Source organism: Apium graveolens, chromosome 9 (genome assembly GCF_009905375.1).
Source record: "Apium graveolens cultivar Ventura chromosome 9, ASM990537v1, whole genome shotgun sequence".
In the NCBI taxonomy this organism is placed as follows: domain Eukaryota; kingdom Viridiplantae; phylum Streptophyta; class Magnoliopsida; order Apiales; family Apiaceae; genus Apium; species Apium graveolens.
The window spans coordinates 22,449,975-22,468,828 of NC_133655.1; the positions used below are offsets into that span (position 1 = coordinate 22,449,975).

Consider the following 18,854-nt stretch of genomic DNA (forward strand, 5'->3'; position numbering starts at 1 on the left):
TCGGTCATAAAGATTGGTCAAAGGTAGAATTTTGACCGAAATTAGGTCAGAATCCCGGTCAAAAGGTTTTTTGATCGAAAAACTCATGACCAGGATCCAGGAGGCCATAATTCGACCATGCTTAAAGGAGATAAAATTCTGTCGACCAGGATTTCGTTCAAAGTCCTAATCGAATAGAGTCCTGACCAAAAATGCAACAAGCATGAGTAAGAAGGCTAAAATTTGACTAGGATCCTGATCAAAAATGGATTCCTGGTCGAAATTATCATTAAAAAAAAGAGAAAAGAAATTTCTTAAAAAATTTGAGGAAATTTTTCGGAAATTAGAAATAATTTATGGTAAATATTTTCCGAAGAATATTTATAAGGAAAAATTCATAAAAAAATAGGAAAAATATATGAAAATAAGGAAAAAATCCTGAAAAAATAGAAAAAATACTTAAAGGAAGGAAAAAATCGTATAACATCAGGAAAATATGTTGGAGCCTCGAAATGGCAAATTGTTATAAAAATATAGGCCACTCTACACTTTTACGCTAAAAATAATACCTTGCAAGGGAATAAAAAACTTAACTTCTACGAAATCATGCACGGTTCCCCAGAAATTGGGGGTAAATGATCGAGGGTAAAATAATCCCTGATTATATAATTAATGTGAAATTAATTATGCCCGGTTTGGGTTATAAATAAAGCCCATTTAGAGATGATCAAAACCCTGAATATTAATTAATTTAGTAATTCATAAAAATGGGTAAAATCAGCTGACAAAGAAAGTCCAAGTAAGGGTATAATCCCTTAGAGATCGGTTTCAAAGAAACCTCACAGGATAAAGAATCAATTTCCTGCATTTTATGACTCCAAAGCTCACTCTAAATCATAGACTTGTTCATCAAGTCTCCTAAACTTAACCCAATTTAAGGCATCCCATGCCTATATAAGAGGCCTCACCCGACAAATCAGAATTATGTTTTCAGACTTGATCCTTAACACACAACAAGGTACATATGCATCGCAGATTGAGTAACGAAACACGAGAGCAGTCAAATAGAGTCTTGAAACTCACGAACCCTAATAATATATACAGATTTAAATACACCCTAGTTTTTATCCATTAAATTGAGTTTTCACGCTTTCTGTATTTGAGGATATATGTCCGATTTAAGCTTTTTCATTAATTGATAACCAAACATTACAATAAACTGTAAAATGGTCATTTGGGCTGATAATGCTCGTTTTTCCAGTTAAGCCAAACTCACAAATGTCCTCACTTTTCTCTACTTTTTTTTCCGTATGATTTTTTCTCCATTATTTTGTGAAGCTCCTCTAAAAAAATAAACAAAAATTATAAAGTTATGCATAGATCATCTCTTTTCATTTATTTTAAAGAAACTCTGTTTTAATTATATTAATCGCAAAATGTGATACGACTGTTTGCTCAGATTACATGAATGTTGTAATTGTTTTTTACTTTTTTTTTTAATTTTAAAATTTATATGTTAATATTCCTATTATTAAATTTTATCTTTTTAGTTTTATATTCAACTATAAAAAATATTGTTTTTAACTTTTTTTATAACTTATGCAACATCAATGATTTCCGTAGAGTTCATTGATGACAAAAAAAATGATTTCCGGTTGAAACTCACTCCATCTCATCCAATTCTTTACATTCGTGGGCGAGGGCTCTCTATGCATTTTAAGCCTTATAAAACATAGTTGCCTATTTTTTTCAAAAACTTTTTTCGTTTACATAAAAATATAATGTTTTACTTTTTTTTAAGAGAAAGAAAATTTTAAAATAAATTACTAAATTATACTTTATAATAGTTTTAAAATACGTGTAAAACATATAAAATAAAATGTAAAAAAATAATTAACACAGAAATTAGTTAGTCAAACGGACACATAATATGCAACATATAGATGTGTAGTAAAGTACACTAGGGATGACTTGGACAACTTGGTACAAGTCACTTGAAATGCACAAAATGACACTGATAACTAATATTTGGATGCGAAATTTTGATACAATAACATGTAAAAATATAAATATAATTAGTATCAAATTTAATTTTTTGATATAAATACATGACACAGAACAAAAGTCAACGATATATATAAATAAATTTTAAAATATATAAATTTTATGTGTTATTTTATAATAAATAACAAATGCAAATAATTATTCTATTTGTGTGTAACTTTTATCAATACTAAATATATTATATTTGACTGAAATACTTCCTATCTTAAACTATTCAATTATCTAGTACAATTTTTAACTATCAATTTTTTTTCAAATATAATTCATGTACTTCTGCGTATAAAACGGTACATACGAATATATATTACTTCCGAATTAATATTAATAAAATATTACATAAATACAAATTCGGGTTTGATTTTATTAATTTTTAAGGTTTGACACGAAAATACCACACGTCCATTGCTAGGTCTCCTCAGTATATATTACTAAAAACACATGTAAATAAAAGTATGTAGAGGGAAAATTAATATGATTTTGAGAGAGATATCGTAAAATACAGCATGTTGTAATATATTGGGGGGAGAGAGAGATCTTGCAAATTGTAATACAGCGCATATTTGTTTTGTAGTAGTATATGTTTCTTTTCATCTTTTTGTCTCCAAAATCTTAAAGGTTAAACATGGTTTATTATTAACTACTACTACTGCTACTACTTATATTTAACAGATCCAAGATCCAACTCATTTTAAAGGGAAATGGAATATTCATGAGATCTATATTATATGAAGGAATGAGATCTATGTGTTTATAATAAATTAAAAAATGATACATATTAACCCTTTATTTATTTGGTCAATAAAACAACTCCAACACTATCATTACATTAACTCTGAAGTCAAATTTTGAAGAAATAAAGTTAAAATTGATCTCCAAGAGGCTCCTTGTGACTCTCTATTAAGATAGGAACTTCAAATGCCTCCTCATTGTTGAGCAGGAAACCATCCCTCCTAAGTCATTATTATATTATTTCCTTCCTTCCCATGCATTCAACTTTAATGACTACATTATTATTATTTATAGTAAATTATTATAAAATGAATAGAGAGCGAGTATATAAGGAGGATTTTTGGAGAAAATGTTAAATTTATCTCCTAATATTTAAGAAGCAATTTTATTATATTATTTATTTGAACAATATAAATATTGTTGGAGAATGTTTTGTTCACCTTCCCCTGTGTAGGAAACCTAAAAAATAATGGTTGTTTTGTTGCATGACACATTGCTGTCAGCTTAGCATTGTGTAACCACCTCCCCTGTGGCCAAGAATTCGAGGCTTTTGCTTCCTATTTGGAATGATGAAGCTGGATAGAATAACCTCAACCAGTTCTAACCTTGTGAGTCAATTTTAAGATATAAATAAATGACATTGTCGACGTATTTATGTTTTGAACCACTTTTGCTAAGCTTTTGATTGGGGCATATATCTTTAGTTTATTAAAATTGAAAGTTACCCTGTTTGTACCTGCAATAGGTCAAAATGTCCAGTTGTCGTTATTTATCTTACACAACAGATTTATAATTTATATGAAATGAATCCTTGCGGTTGTTCATTATAAACTTTACATTGATTGGTTGTCTGTGAACTCAAAGATTAGTATAGTAACATGCTTTTTGGTTTTAAAATCTACTACTGGCTCCTTCATAAAATAGTGATTTACTAAAATATTTATATTCTTGTCAATAGAGTTGCATTGTTTGTGTGCAATTGATTAGTACGCGAGTTACCTTAGTGATTCTGCATATTAAATCATTTGAAGTTATCACATGTTTTATAAAAGCTTATCTAATAAATATTATATATATAGTGGGCTGATGCTCAGCAAACATTTTTCTGATTTGCTTGACAGTGTAAAACATCTTCTGGATGATAGAAGTCGGCCAAAACTTCACCACTGTGTGCAGCATCAGTCTGGATTACACTCACTGTATTATTCTTTTAAAGTCCTATACTTTTTTGGAGTTAATATTTGAACAAGTAATTTTGAGAAAGAAATGAGGGATACATTGTTTGAACTTTGAAGCCCTAGAAAAATCTTATGTCCAAGGAGTTAACTAGCCGACTCTCAAAAGCAGGTAATAATTATCACTGTTCAACAATTTATCTCTCTGTCTAATGATGTGCAATAGTGTCATATATTGATTCCAGTCAGATGCATCATTTTATATTTGGTTTATCATGTTTCATTTTATTGACTATTATTAGTAACAAAAGATTTTAGGGAGGTTGCAATAGGATTTTGAAGGCTAGAGAAATTATGAGAAAATATGTTTTGAAGACTGGGTCATTTGACCTATAAACTTGAGAAAGTAGTAAATTTTGGAAAAGCAAATCAGTTTATTGTTCTTCTACAAGAAAATAGTAAATTTTGGAAAACTATATCCCTCTGTGCCTCAAACCAAATGAAAGAAAGAGTCAACCCCTTGTATGTGCTCGTGAATACAATTGTTGCTTCTATTATATAACATGCAGTATTATGTTGATGTAATGCTACAACTGGACAGGGTTAACCTATATGCTCAATCCGTTCCCTCAGTGCTCATACCCGCCACTGGCTTTGACATATTCATCCTCGATCTGTATTTTTCTCGGAAAAAAAGTGATGGACCTACTATTAATTGCACACTCGCACTATAACGTTTTTCCACAATGAGTTCTAGCTTGAGTAATTTACCTGGAGGAATATGTTTATGATGTTGCGCTCTTAAATTCCTATTGTAGTTGTTTTTTTTAATCGTATAATATTAATGACGATTAATGTGATTAACTTTGGTGATTGCCTCAAAGTTATATGCATCCATCAAGCAAATACTGAGAAAAATACTAATAGAATGCTTTATGGAAGATAGGGATGCAAAGAGAAACAGAATTTCAGGATTTAAAATGTATTATACTATTTTGTGTTATAGCCTAGATAGTGTGCATGTTTTTTTTGAAGAAAGTGTGCATGTTAATCTATCTAAAACTGGAAATTTTATCATAGAGGGCTCAGGGATATCCAGAAATTTGTAACCGTGTGGACTATCCCAAAGCTTATTGTTTCCGCACTGTAGATGTGTATAAATATGTTCTAGTGTGTATTTACTAATCTATGACACAACACTATCTTTTCTAGGCATGTCTTGGAGTTGGGTTCTAGAAGTCCCCGAAAGTGAAGACAGATTGGTCGGATCTGGTGGTATGCAGAAAGTGTGCCAGACGGCCATCTCAAACAAGTTGGTGCTCTTGAACAGCAAACGCTGTACATGTTTGATTCTGAGCCGCTTGTCTTTGACCTACCGGATAGTGAGCAATCTATACAAACAAATACAAATGCTTTAAAAGTGAATGGCAAGCTAAATGAGAGACGGTTGGGAATTTTCTCCAGTTTCTTGATATATTATTATTCTTTCCTCCTAAAGGCAAAAACCAATTAAGTGTGTGCAGAAATAAACACAGAATATAAAATTTAATGCTGACCTGTGGGGCTTTACCTTGGAATAAAAACATCTCCGGAGTTTATTTTATGTAGTGAATGTGAATCCATGCCAAATTTTTGGTGCTTAGGGTTTGCTGCTTCTCGTATGCACCAATGCATGTTCTAGGTGACACTTCGTTTTTTATATGATGATTATAATTCTTCATCAACCATCAATCAATAGATATGAGCACATACCATTGTGCTATTGTTTATATTGAGACTTATGATTCGGAATGAAACTGCCATCCCATTCAATCCAACCGGGATGCCTTGGCCAATCTGGAACACAGTCAACAATTTTTGTGAGCCCACCACACATATTGTTTGCTAAATGTGATAAAATTTTACTTTTTTGGGAATGTTCGCTGTTTAGGTGATTTAGAACTTGTTTGTTGGTTCTTAGCCCCAATTGTACACATGTTGAGTTGTTACTTGTCCGCAGTGACAAGCTTAAGATAGTGTGTACTAGGATAGTTTTAAAAAATTCAGTCTGAACCTGACCAGGGTCATTTCCCATACATTAAAGAAGATTTTAGATGGCTCTATGATGAATAGGTTTACCTTTTTTTGTTGTCGACTATATCCCTCAGTGCCTCAAACCAAAAAAGAAAGAGTCAACCCCTTTTATGTGCGCGTGAATGCAGTTGTTGTTTCGAATATATAACATTCAGTATTATGTTGATGTATTGCTACAACTGGACCATACTGGAACAGGATCGTTCAAAGGTTCGTATCTCTGCGACCTTGATTTTCAAGTATACAGGTGACCATGTCGGGTTTTTTAAAAAATATCTGCCAGGCCAGAACGTGATTGCAGGCATGTATGGTCCGGTTGATGGACCTTTTAAGCAGTTACTGATCGTTCCCTTCTCAGAGTAATGGCTGGTATGGTCTTGCAGTTGTGACCCTGTTTCTTTTTTCCCTGATGTGAATCTGTATAGGCTTTTGTATATTTCACGAGTAAATGTTAATCTGCCCTTACCTTTTCCTGGAAAGTACCTGTCATGCGCATCCTTTAATCTGCGTTATTTTTTCCTTCTGCAAGTACCTGTCATATGCAGCCTATAATATGTTTAGCAAAACTCTCCTTCATGTAGTTTAATTTGGAAAAAAAAGTGATTAATAATGTATGTTTGACTCGATCCCGCAGCAAGGAAGCAATTTGTTACATGAACAAAAGTTTAACACAAGTGGACATGGACCTGGTAAGGGCACAACAAATTGCAAAGGTTTTGTACAGTGGCACTTTTTAGCATAATTTTAATCTCCGTCATTACTTTAGAGGGTTCAACAAGGATACATGAGTTGTGTTGGTTCCGGCGTCGAGGAAAGAACATCTCCAATAAGTTGATCCATGTGTATGCCCGAAACATGTATCCGTTTCACATGTATATAAAGTTTGCAAATGCAATTTATAATTGTTCAAATCAGCTAATTTATGTTACTTTTTTTGTTTACATTATCATGTTAATTGCTGCAAATTTATCTCTTCTTGCTTTCTTTATCTAGTTGTTTGCTTCGGATTTGTCTCGTTGAATTCAAAGAGCAGCTTAATAGATAGACGGGATAGCTTTTGATTTTTCTAAAACTCAAATTCACATTTTGTATCCGATCCCTACTCGGAGTACTGGCTGGTATGTCTTGCAGTTGTCTGACAGACCCTGTTCTGCCCCCCCCCCCCCCGATATGAATCTGAATGGGCTTTTGTACATCTCATGATTAAATGTTAATCTGCCCTTACCTTTTCCTTGAAAGTACCTGTCATGCGCATCCTGTAATTTGCCGTTATTTTTTCCTTTGGCAAGTACCTGTCATATGCAGCCTATAATATGTTAAACAAAACTCTCCTTCATGTAGTTTGATTTGGAAAAAAAAGTGATTAATAATGTATATTTGACTAGATCCTGCAGTGAGGAAGCAATTTGTTACGTGAACAAAAGTGTAAAGAACACAATTTACGGTGGAATACACAAGTGGACATGAACCAGGTAAGGGCACATAGTTAGCTAAATTGCAAAAGTTTTGTACAGTGGCACTTCTTAGCATAATTTTAATCTCCGTCATTGTTCAACTTACTTTAGAGGGTTGAAAGTGGATACATGAGTTGTGGTGGTTCCGGCGTCGAGGAAAGATTATCTCCAATAAGTTGATCCATGTGTATGCGCGAAACAGGTATCTCACATGTATATGAAGTTTGCACATGCAATTTATATTTGTTCAATTCTAATAATTTATATTACTTTTTTTTTTGTTTACATTATCATGTTAATTGCTGCAAATTTATCTCTTCTTGCTTTTCATTATCTTGTTGATTGCTCCGGATTTATCTCATCGAATTCAAAGAGCAGCTTAATAGATAGACGGGATAGCTTTTGATTTCTCTAAAACTTAAATTCACAAGCATTTTGTATCTGATCTAAGAATATAGGATGGAAACCTCAATTTTGTGCGAGTAAAAACATTCGGATCACTTTATTGCCGTTCATGCACTTAAAAAAATGCGATTGCATGACTACGTTCAAGAGGGCGTGGTACAGACAGGCTTATGGCATGTGTCTAGATTGGACTTACAGATATGATCCATATATCATATTTGATTTGAGAATCACAATACCGCATAATTTAGTCTATTTGTCAAAATTAAAGGACTAAACTAGTGGTACGGTGAGGTGCGAATAACAGGCAGTTGCTTAGAACTAAATTAGTTCTTTTAGTGTTACTAATAACTAGTAATAGGTATAGAATTGAGATTGATTTGTGTTTTAATTACATTCATAGGTTCTCGTTAATTTTTATTGAATAAATTAAAATATGTGAAGTTAATGCAAGCTGATAAGAAATTACGACACTTTATGGACATTCTATAAACAAGAAAATCCGGAAGTGTGGTAGTTTTTTCATTGTTGGATAGTTGTACCCTTTGTAATATTTTAAAAATTCAACAAAACACTTTATGTATGGCTTTTAATGATAATTTTTTTCTATTTTTATGTAATTCTTTTGATATCTATAGATATATTCTGGGTCACCTTGGACTCATAGTAGGTTTCCTCCAACCGTAATGCAAAAAGAGTATTACGGGGAGCTGGTTTCAACCAAAAAATTATGTTCGATTTCCTAGATTGGAAAAAAAATTTGAACCATTTCTTGATTTGTGCGTGTCATCCTTGCGCATGGGCCATGCTAATTTTTTCTGTATCGTTCCAATTTTATCGAATGTCCCCGGAAGGACAAGTCGTGTACTAGAACTGTTACTGTATGAAGAACATTTTATGTATATCCTTCAGCAATGTGGGAGATAATTTAAAAAAAGTAAGGGCATGCCAACATGAAGGCGTTTAATCTATAATTGTGCTCATGCAAGGCCTTAGATGTCACGGATAACAATGCTGAGCGAGCGTTTCTCTCCTATGGGATTGTTATGGCTTAAAGTTTTACCGGTTGTTCTTTAAATTCTAAGATTGTCACTGGTTAGATGCCTTCTACAAAAGCAAATCATGGAAGCATCAATGTTGCCTGCCACCGAAACGGAGTTAAAATGTCGCAAGCACTTAATCAGAATATGGACCCCTTGGACCCCTGGATATTTTTTTTATCAAGCCGATTTATTTATCAAATATTAGTATAAATTGTGACATTGTTGCATATAAAGAGAAGCTGGTGGCATCCCAAATTAGATTTGCATATAGCATGCAAAGTAATGAATCCCCTCGAAATAGTATTTCGTATTTTATCTTACTTTCTTGAATGTGCATGATTAAGTGGGGACTTTCAAAACCATAGGACTGTATTAATGCGTGATGAATACCGTTTGTCATTCTTCTTCATAGATTTTGAGATTTGAATTAATTAGTTGGTTGAGATTTTGATGAAAACCGGTTGTAACGTTATTAACTATGAAGAGAACATTAGACTTTTACGCATTTCATTGTCAACATGAATAGTAACGTGTTTGGTAGCACCAGTGCAACAATTGGTATTATTTATGTACAGATTTGGATTCTTGAGAACCTGCTTTTTATATTATTAGCATAGTATCGTTTAGTATGGTGACCGGTCGCAATGCATAATTCTAGAGCACGGGCCAAGAAATATGCACTTGAAAGATTGAGATTTGAAACAAGTTGTGTCGTCCCAACACTTGATTCTCGGAGCCACAACTTTATTAAAAATGTTTGATTATATTCCTTTTCTTGTTTACTATTGTGGTGAAACTTTTCTTTGTGTTGTGCTACAATTGATTCAGGAGCGATAAAATTACCAAGAGTGAGGGCATCATTTTTTCCTTGGCAGTTCTGAGAAGCAGTAATAAACCGAGGACGGAAGTACAATCTCTACTGTTCTGCCTGAAGTTAGCCTGCAATTCTGTTGCGGATATGGCTGATTAAAGGTAGAAGCAGCAGGAACCGAATTCACTCCAAGCTGCAACAAGTGTATTTGCAGGTATTCGCTGTAACTATGTTGGTTATGAAAATATGTTCAAGTTATTGCCTGAGAACCTTAGTCCATTTAGTATAACTGGTAAGTGTAGTGTACTTTGACAAATATATTTTACTATGTTTTGGTGGGGTGTGCCAGGCCTAAGCAGTAGTGCAAGACTTGGGCGACTCTTGAAGACCCCAATAGCAAGCTATTGTGATGGATCTCCCCCCTAAAAAATTAATTTAATATCGTGTGAACCAATGGCCCACATATCAGATATTAAACTGATAAGAACAGATACTACACTTGATCTTAGCCAAAAGGCCGAGAAAGGTATGCCTTCAACCATAGGCCAGCTCTGCTTTTATACAACACCTTAAATCAGACTTTCTCTAGAGACTTCGATGAGGGACAAAAACAACCTGTTGCAAAACACATAGTCTGCCTATTGAACTAAAACATGTTCTGCTGTCCTTTTACATCATTATTGATTTGTATTTCTCCAAACTACTGATTCACCAACTTTGCACACCCAAACTTAAAGTTTGTCCCACAATCTATTGTTCCAACTTTATTGATCACATAGTACTATCATGCTGCTAATTCTTTTTCTAATATTGCTTTTTTTTTAAAATTTCATGAGAACTTTTGTGATTGCATCATTGTATAACTATAAACTAAATGGACAGCACTAGCAGAGAGACCCGTCTGCTTCAGCTTGTTCACACATTGAATTATTTGTATTATGTTTTTATTTTCAAGCTCCCTTAATCCTGGGTTTATACTTTTATTTTAACTTTCAATTAGTCCCATTCAAATTCGATACATTCTGGACTTATCTATTCTCTTCATATTTAGACAACTAGCGAAAAGAGATCTTAAGCAGAAAATCCAATGGAGAAGACATTTAAGCTTCATCAAGGCCTTTGATACTTCAATCTGTTTCGTTTGTTCCAGCGGATTTTAATGAATAATTAAATATTTAACACTAGAATGGTAGGGATTCACCCTGGACTAAAGGGGGCCTTCCAAAAGTTCTCAATGGCACATGGCCAGAGAGGGGGTTTGAAAATAGTTTTAAACCAGCAATTGACGTGCCTCAGTTAGTAAACCTCACTAGCTGCGTCACTGCCCCAAGCGCAAGGATAATGAGGGCCGTAGCCCCGAATAATGTGTTGCACATTCTTTTTTTAAACTGATTTTTCCTTGCACGCTTTTCGCGATCAGCGATGCGATGAGTATCGCGTACAAAGATTATAAGCTAGGGTTATTTTTATTTATGGATCCTACGTGTATCAAACTTTTAGTCTCTAGAATTCTCGAAGAAATATCATTTGTCTTAGGCTTATCAAATTTTCTATGTGCATATTGAGCGTGGTAGGAAAAAAGGTTACAAGACAATGCTAGATATCCACGCTCAAGGGGACTTCGTCAATACGTCATTATATTGGACGGACCAGAGTAGGTCCAAAATTTCAAAAGCTAGTATACCATTTTTCGTAACGTTGTCATTTGTAAAAATGACCCTTCTTCAAAGTTAGGGAAAACGTCTGTGAACTGGCTCCGGAAATATTTCTATGATCGCCATTTTTTGTGACTTATTTCTTGCTTCGAATAAATCCAGAATGAAATTTAATTTTGTTAAGGTCGCAGGGGGACTGGAGTCATATGACCTATCCCAAAGGAGACTTGATCTGGAACACATTCAACCTTATTTATAAGCACACCACAATTGTTGTTTGGTAAATTTGAAAATGTTTTACTCTTTTGAGAATTCGTTGTGTACATGATTTAGAACTTGTTTGTTGGCTCTTACCCCCAATTATGCAGTTGTTACTTGTCTGTGGTGACAAGCTTAAGATAGTGTGTACTAGGATAGTTTAAAATTAAAAAACTCAGTGCTCAACCTGACCATTTCCCGGATACGTGAAGAAGATTTTAGATGGCTCTTTGATGAATTAGTTTATCCCTTTTTTATTGTCGACGATATCCCTCAGTGCCTCAAACCGAATGAAAAGCAAGTGTCGACCCTCGACCCTTTGTATGCGCATATGAATGCAATGCAACTGTTACTTCTCTATATAACATGCAGCATTATGTTTAGTCATTTATCCCCGTATACTTTGCTTTATACTTTATCTTAATTTTTGGTGTATTTGTATACTTTGCTTTACACTTCGCCTTTTAAAAAAAAATAGAAATTGAGACTCGGTTAGTATTTTTTGGGTGGAACAAATTAATAATGCAAGTAATCTTTAATTCAGTCCTGTAATTGTTTATTTGATTTTAGGTTAATCGAGCCTTATCTTGTATCTCAATTTTCAGTCAGCCTCGTTTACTGCAATGAAAAAACTGATACTAGGTTGACGTTTTGTGGGAAGAACAAATTAATGATGCAAGTAATCTACTAATCTTTCATTCAGTAAGCAAGACCTCATATATCTTATATGGGCGAGTTTAACCTGTCAATTCGACGTTGAGGCAATGGACTGGCTTTGGATGTCAAATTATTGTACTTGTGCGGAAATAACATTCAACACAATGTACAACCATCATTGGGTGTTGATTAAGAGCATCCACAGCCCTTCGGGCCAACTCCCCCGGGGACACTTATGCATTTCCCGTCACGTCACCCGAAATGACCCCATAAAAAAAGTGACTCCAATCTATCCAATGTTAAGCCCACTTCCCACATTTATGTAGCACTCTTGTATTATTATTATATTATATATCTAATAATTGTTTTTATTATTTGATTTTAATTTTAATTTATTAGTATACAAATTTTAATAATAAAATTAAAGTGATTTTTTTTTTAAATGTCAGTAAAATAAAAAATATGACCCGTAATTAAAATGCATTATATTATTAAAAAACATGAAATTGAAAACAACACACAAGAAAACATAAAATTTAAACGTTACAATTTAACGATTCTCGTTGAACTGCGAGATATGCTCAACTAAGTCATTTTGTAGCTGACGATGTGCCCGTCTATCACGCATCTGCATACTGTTTTGAATATATGTTTCATACGGGATAGAGGGTTCTTCACCTAAATTTGGTTGCGATAAACCATTTGTTGCATCGTCATAGGTTGGGAATGAACCAAATTGAGTGACATATGTGTCCCTTTCATCTTTAACAATCATATTATGTATTATGATGCATGCTCTCATGATTCTCCCAAGATCTTCTTTGTCCCAAAAGCGTGCTGGACCACGTACAATTGCAAAACGAGACTGTAACACACCAAACGCTCGTTCAACGTCTTTTCGTTGGCTTTCTTGATATTTTGAAAATAATTTTCTTTTCTCACCTTGTGGACGTGGTATCGTTTTAACGAATGTTGCCCATTCAGGATATATTCCATCAGTTAAGTAATACCCCATATTATAATTATTTCCGTTGATAGTATAATTTACCTCTGGAGCACGACCTTGTAGGATATCATCAAATACCGGTGACCGATCTAAAACATTTATATCATTATTTGATCTGGAAACTCCAAAAAATGCATGCCATATCCATAGATCAGATGAAGCAACCGCTTCCAGGATAATTGTTGCAACTCCTTTATGACCGCTCATGAACATTCCCTTCCATACTTTTGGACAATTTTTCCATTGCCAGTGCATGCAGTTAATACTACCCATCATACCGGGAAAGCCACGAGCCTCACCCATCTGCAATAGACGTTGCATGTCATTCGAGTTTGGCTTTCGTAGGTATTCACCCTCAAATATCGTAATTACATTTGAGACGAACTTTTTCAAGCCTTCAACCGCGGTGCTCTCTCCAATACGAACGTAATCATCAACAGCGTCAGCAGATACACCGTATGCCAACATACGCATTGCCGCAGTACATTTTTGTAAAGGTGATAACCTTTTCTTCCCACTGCATCAATCCTCTGTTGAAAGTATGGATCAAAATTTGAAACAGCATCCACGATACGAAGAAAGACATGTCTTCCCATACGGAATCTTCGTCGAAATATATTTTCTGGATATACAGGATTTGGTGAAAAATAATCATTCACTAGACGACGATGACCTCCTTCACGATCTCTGTAAATATTTCTTCGGGGTGTGGATGTTGAGCTATGTCCATGTATTTTATGAAAGAGCTCGAGTTGACGATTTCTTTTAGTGTCATCGAAAAACTCTTCTTCAAATTCTTCAATGAATTCTTCAGTGAAGTTTTCTAGTGTGGGTGTTTGATTCATGTTGATGTGAATTGAAAGAGATGATACGTCTAGTTTATATAGAAGGTAAAAACGAATATATTCTAGCTTCCAACGGCTAGTTTACAAATAAATTAAAACAAGTACTAGCTTCCAACAACTAGTTTACAAATAAATAAAAACAAGCACTAGCTTTCAACAGCTAGTTTACAAATAAATAAAAACAAGCATTAGCTTCCAACAGCTAGTTTCTTGCCATAATTTTCTCAAGTAATTGTCAAAGTTACTCACGCCAATGATTGTCAAAGTTAGACTTCTTCTTGTAATATTTTAAATGAAGTGCATTAGCTTCCTCAATTATGTTGTCCAAGTTTGAACCGCTCCCGACTCTTCGTAGAGCCTCATCATAACACGATCCAAATTTTTGAGCACCTTCATTTATTCGTTGCCACCTTTTTTTCATTGCCATAACTCCTCTCTTAATAACACCAGGATTATATTCTTCACAATATTGACGAATTCGGTCCCAAAATGCATCGGCTTTTTGATCTGTACCGACTAATGGATCGATTGACACATTCAACTATGCACTTATTAAGAGTTTATCTTCAACCCACTTCCACTGAAAAATAGTTTCTCGTACCTCTTCGGTTTCCTCGCAATCATCATTTAGATCAATAATGTTTTCATGACCAAAGGCGGGGACTTGCGTTTCCGGAGAATTTTGAATATTGATAGGTGTTTGATGGGTTTCAAATTGGGGATTCGAAAAAGGAGGAAATGGAAACGGATATGGAGAATTTTGAGGATATGAAAATGGAAATTGAGAATTTTGAGAATGTGGAAATTGGTATTGAGAATTCGAATTTTGTGAATTAAAGGCTAAATTTTGTGGGTTTGGAAAATAAGAATTTTGATATGAATATGGAAACTGAGGGTTTAGATTTTGAGGAGTTGAATTTTGATTTGAAAATGGGGTATTTTTTGGATTCATGTTTGCTAAGATAATTTTTTTAGAAGAGTGTAAATAGTAGTGGCTTGGGGATTGGTATTTATAGGAGAAAAAAAAAAGTTACCGTTTATATATACGTTAATATTCCAACGCTAATTTAGTAACGGCTATATACAACAGATGGGTACAGTTTTAACAAAAGGTGGATGAAAAATATATTAAAAAACTGAACTGTCCCAGCCCGGGGAAGAGGGACTGGGCTAGTTTTTTTTATTTCCCACAATGCTGTCCGGTGCCTTTATCTGATGAAAGGGTCATTTCGCGCGTTTCTAGGTGCAAAGCAGCTCCGCGCTGCACATGCTCTAAGTACCTCCAGTAATTTATTCAATGAAATAAAACTGAAAACGTATTGGTATAATTATGTAAATTAAATGTCTATGAAGTTGCTTCTACTTGGAAATCTTTTTCTTAAGATTCTTCTATTTGAATTTCTTTCTTGTTCTTCAGTTTTGTAAGAGCATCTGCAATAGGGATTGTTAAGGAGGTTGCCTACCTATTTGGGAGGTTGACAAAATGTTGTCTATCAAGATTGTCAAAATTTGGCAGCTTCTTAAATTAGTAAAAAATCATAAAAATACATCTAAAATATATATTTCAACCCATTTTTATATTAAACTAAATATAAAATTAATATAGAAGGACCATGGACATCCTTGTTTCATTATTGGAGCAAAATTTTAATAAATGTTACCAAGAGTGACATGAATGTGAGAGAAAATTAAAAAAATAATATATTTAATAATTTATTATGATTTGTCAATTTTGTTAGTAACTTTTGTTGGAATTTTGTTAGTAACCTCTATTCCAAAAGCATCTGGTATTGAACAATGCCAAAGACAGATACAAGACTTACAGTAGTCAAATAAATTTTGAACTTAAATTGTAGGGAGCCAACCGAAGACCCTTCAAAAAATAGACATATACCATTATTAATGACGAGCACACGCTATTCTTTAGGAAAAAGCAATCATCACATGGCTGCGTGTGTTATATGATTCTGGGGAGTAGTTCTGCAGGACCATTTCTTTTGTAATGTTCTCGATGTGGGCATTAAGATTTGCATGGGCATATTAAACACTTTGAACCCTTTGCGGTATTTGTCTTTATTTATAATTGTATTATAAATTTATCCTACTTCCAAAACTTTTTATAATTCTAGACTAATTACGGTTTGTTTCACTGTTTCATATTGTTGAAGGACATATGTAACCTTACAAATAAATTGACAATTTTGTAGCTCCCAATACATAAACCAAACATAAGCCAGTTATGTTTTAAAATTGAGAAAACTTGAGTTTAGAAAAGATTGCATGGCTTATTTTATCAATATATAGGCAAATGATCAAATAAAACTAAACTTAAAATAAAAATTAGAAACTAATACAAGTCATTATTGTCCTAACTCAAAATAGAGGGTATATGATAAAAAAAAGTTGTTCAACAACTTATTTGAACTTTATTTTTAAGTCATATCTTCCCATGTCTTGACTTATATTTTATAATAAATTTTCATTAATACTCTTTTTGTCTCTCTACTATATATATTATATTTTAATGTTGAAAAGAATTATAAATAATAAAATATTGAATTAATAGTAAGGATAAGGCACATTGTTCGAGATTAATTTACTTAAACATGTCCTAAGTTACTAGCAAAATAATATTTTATATCTCTTCTCTTCTATTTATATATAATAGGAGAATAAGAGGATAATATTAGTGATATTTTTTATTCTAAGTGAAATGACTAACTTACCCATGTACTTATTATTTATATAGAAAATGTTGTTTCAGTCTTTACATTCACGTGCACATCTTATTTTCACTATACCACAATGTTACTTAGGTTTTTTATCATACATGTAATATGTGAGTGTCATGAATAAGGATAATTTATTTAACTGAAATTTGTAAAGTTAATTTTAAACAATTGAATTTGAGAAATAAAGTTAAGTATGGTACATAAACGTTCATTAGCTTATTTATTAAATATTTTTTAGTTTGAAAAGTATGTCTCATACATTTTTAATATATTTTTTAATAAAAAATTAAGTTGTACTTATATTTATTTTTTAAAAATATAAATAGATACATTTATATAAATAATATATATATGTGTGTGTACTACATATTTAGATACGTTAAGGTCATATATAGTTAGTGTATTTTGGTTTATTTCGAAATCAGAATTTGACATTATTTTCAAAAAATACTCGAAATTTCAGTACATGGTCTGACCGAAAATACATCGTCAGTATCTAAGTTTAAACTAAATTACGTGTTCGACGAGAAAATCTTATCAATAAGGAAAAGTTTTGTAATATCTTATATTCATAAATTAATTTTTTTGAGGTCTTTATAGGATCAAGTCAATTGATAATATGTATCAAAATTATTAGGTTCGAAATCAGAACTTTCCCATTTTAAAAAAATGCTCAAATTTTGACTATATCACCCAGCCGAAAATACATTATCATTGTCTAGGTTTAGTAAATTTAAGTTACGAGCCCAACGAGAATATCATACCAATAAGGATAAATTTTTTAATTTCTTATGTTGATAAAAAATAATATTTTAAGGTCTTTATATGATCAAGTTAATTGATATTCAAAATTACTAATTGGCCTGTTATACATTATTATGTCTGCGACATGACCCAATATTTAATAATATTCGGAATTTGATATGAGATGTCGCAAGATCCGTTAAAACCACGAAAATATACTAATCGATATATTTTTTAATGTTTCACTGGAGAAAAAAAAATTATATATATAATTGGAGAATAAGGGGATAAAATTAGTGAGATTTTTTTATTCTCGGTGACATGACTAACTTACCCATGTACTTGACATTTATATAAAAAAATGTTGTTTAGGTGAATTATTGAATTATTTGTGTAATTAATTTTAGCAAACTAAATTTAAATATAATTTAAAATACAATACATTAACTGATCATTATTTTCACCCGAATTTTTTTAAAAAAAAATTACTTGAGATACTTCAGCTTAATTTGAATTCCAAATTTGATCCATTTTTTGAAAAATATTCGTCATTTGGCTATGTAAACTGATTCACTACGTAGGTTTAGTTAATTTAAGTTACAAGTTCGACAAAGACAGAATGCTTGTAATGTCTTATATCAATGAAATATGTTTATTTAACAGCCAATATGTTTCAAATTTACTAATTTGACCAAAGATGAGTTATTATTTTTTGGACTGGACATAACACAAGTCGTCTTAAAATCTGTTGATCACCCATACTTTCAAGATGTGTTCTTGCCGACAGAAATTATGGATCCAATTGATTTCGATGTGGTCTCTTACCAATCTGATCAGATAAAAGACCATGATAGAAAATAAATAAATATTATTATTGTATTAGCATAAGGAAAAATGTATAAATAATTAACGAATAAAAGTTGACAACTATTAGATAACATTTTATTAATCCAAATAATTGGAAAACAATCCACGTATGGCCTATGTCAACACAACCAACACTTTAACATATTCTAAAACACATAAATCTCATTTGACATGCCTATGCCATGAATATACAAATCTTGTACTGGCACTTTAAAACGAGATTACTAGAGTTGGACGAAGACATTATAGATTTCAAATAAAACAAGTTCATTTACCTTATATCCATAAATATCGGACTTACACAAATTAAAATCAGTATTGATATATCTTTAACCTAGAGATTATATATACCCAAAA

General features: G+C 32.6%; 1 long non-coding RNA gene and 3 other non-coding genes across 16 annotated transcripts; 1 reads left to right on the plus strand and 3 right to left on the minus strand.

The window, feature by feature from the left end:
- Nucleotides 1-3,237: 3,237 nt before the first annotated feature.
- Nucleotides 3,238-12,014, plus strand: LOC141682671 (uncharacterized). Of its 13 annotated transcripts, none has more exons than XR_012559892.1 (9): nt 3,245-3,380; nt 3,894-4,119; nt 5,160-6,389; nt 6,655-6,709; nt 6,787-6,892; nt 7,014-7,138; nt 7,406-7,492; nt 7,586-7,676; nt 9,751-11,559. It is a non-coding gene; the product is annotated as an uncharacterized LOC141682671 (long non-coding RNA). The 13 variants fall into 13 exon arrangements; XR_012559894.1 differs by having other exon boundaries at nt 6,787-6,862; XR_012559898.1 differs by adding an exon at nt 11,573-12,014 and having other exon boundaries at nt 3,246-3,380; nt 6,655-6,892; nt 9,751-9,947.
- Nucleotides 8,634-8,736, minus strand: LOC141688292 (U6 spliceosomal RNA). Its single transcript, XR_012561744.1, has one exon. It is a non-coding gene; the product is annotated as a U6 spliceosomal RNA (small nuclear RNA).
- LOC141688555 (U2 spliceosomal RNA) lies at nt 10,069-10,263 on the minus strand. Its single transcript, XR_012561990.1, has one exon. It is a non-coding gene; the product is annotated as a U2 spliceosomal RNA (small nuclear RNA).
- LOC141688066 (U4 spliceosomal RNA) lies at nt 10,933-11,073 on the minus strand. The gene has a single exon (XR_012561534.1). It is a non-coding gene; the product is annotated as a U4 spliceosomal RNA (small nuclear RNA).
- Nucleotides 12,015-18,854: the final 6,840 nt, after the last annotated feature.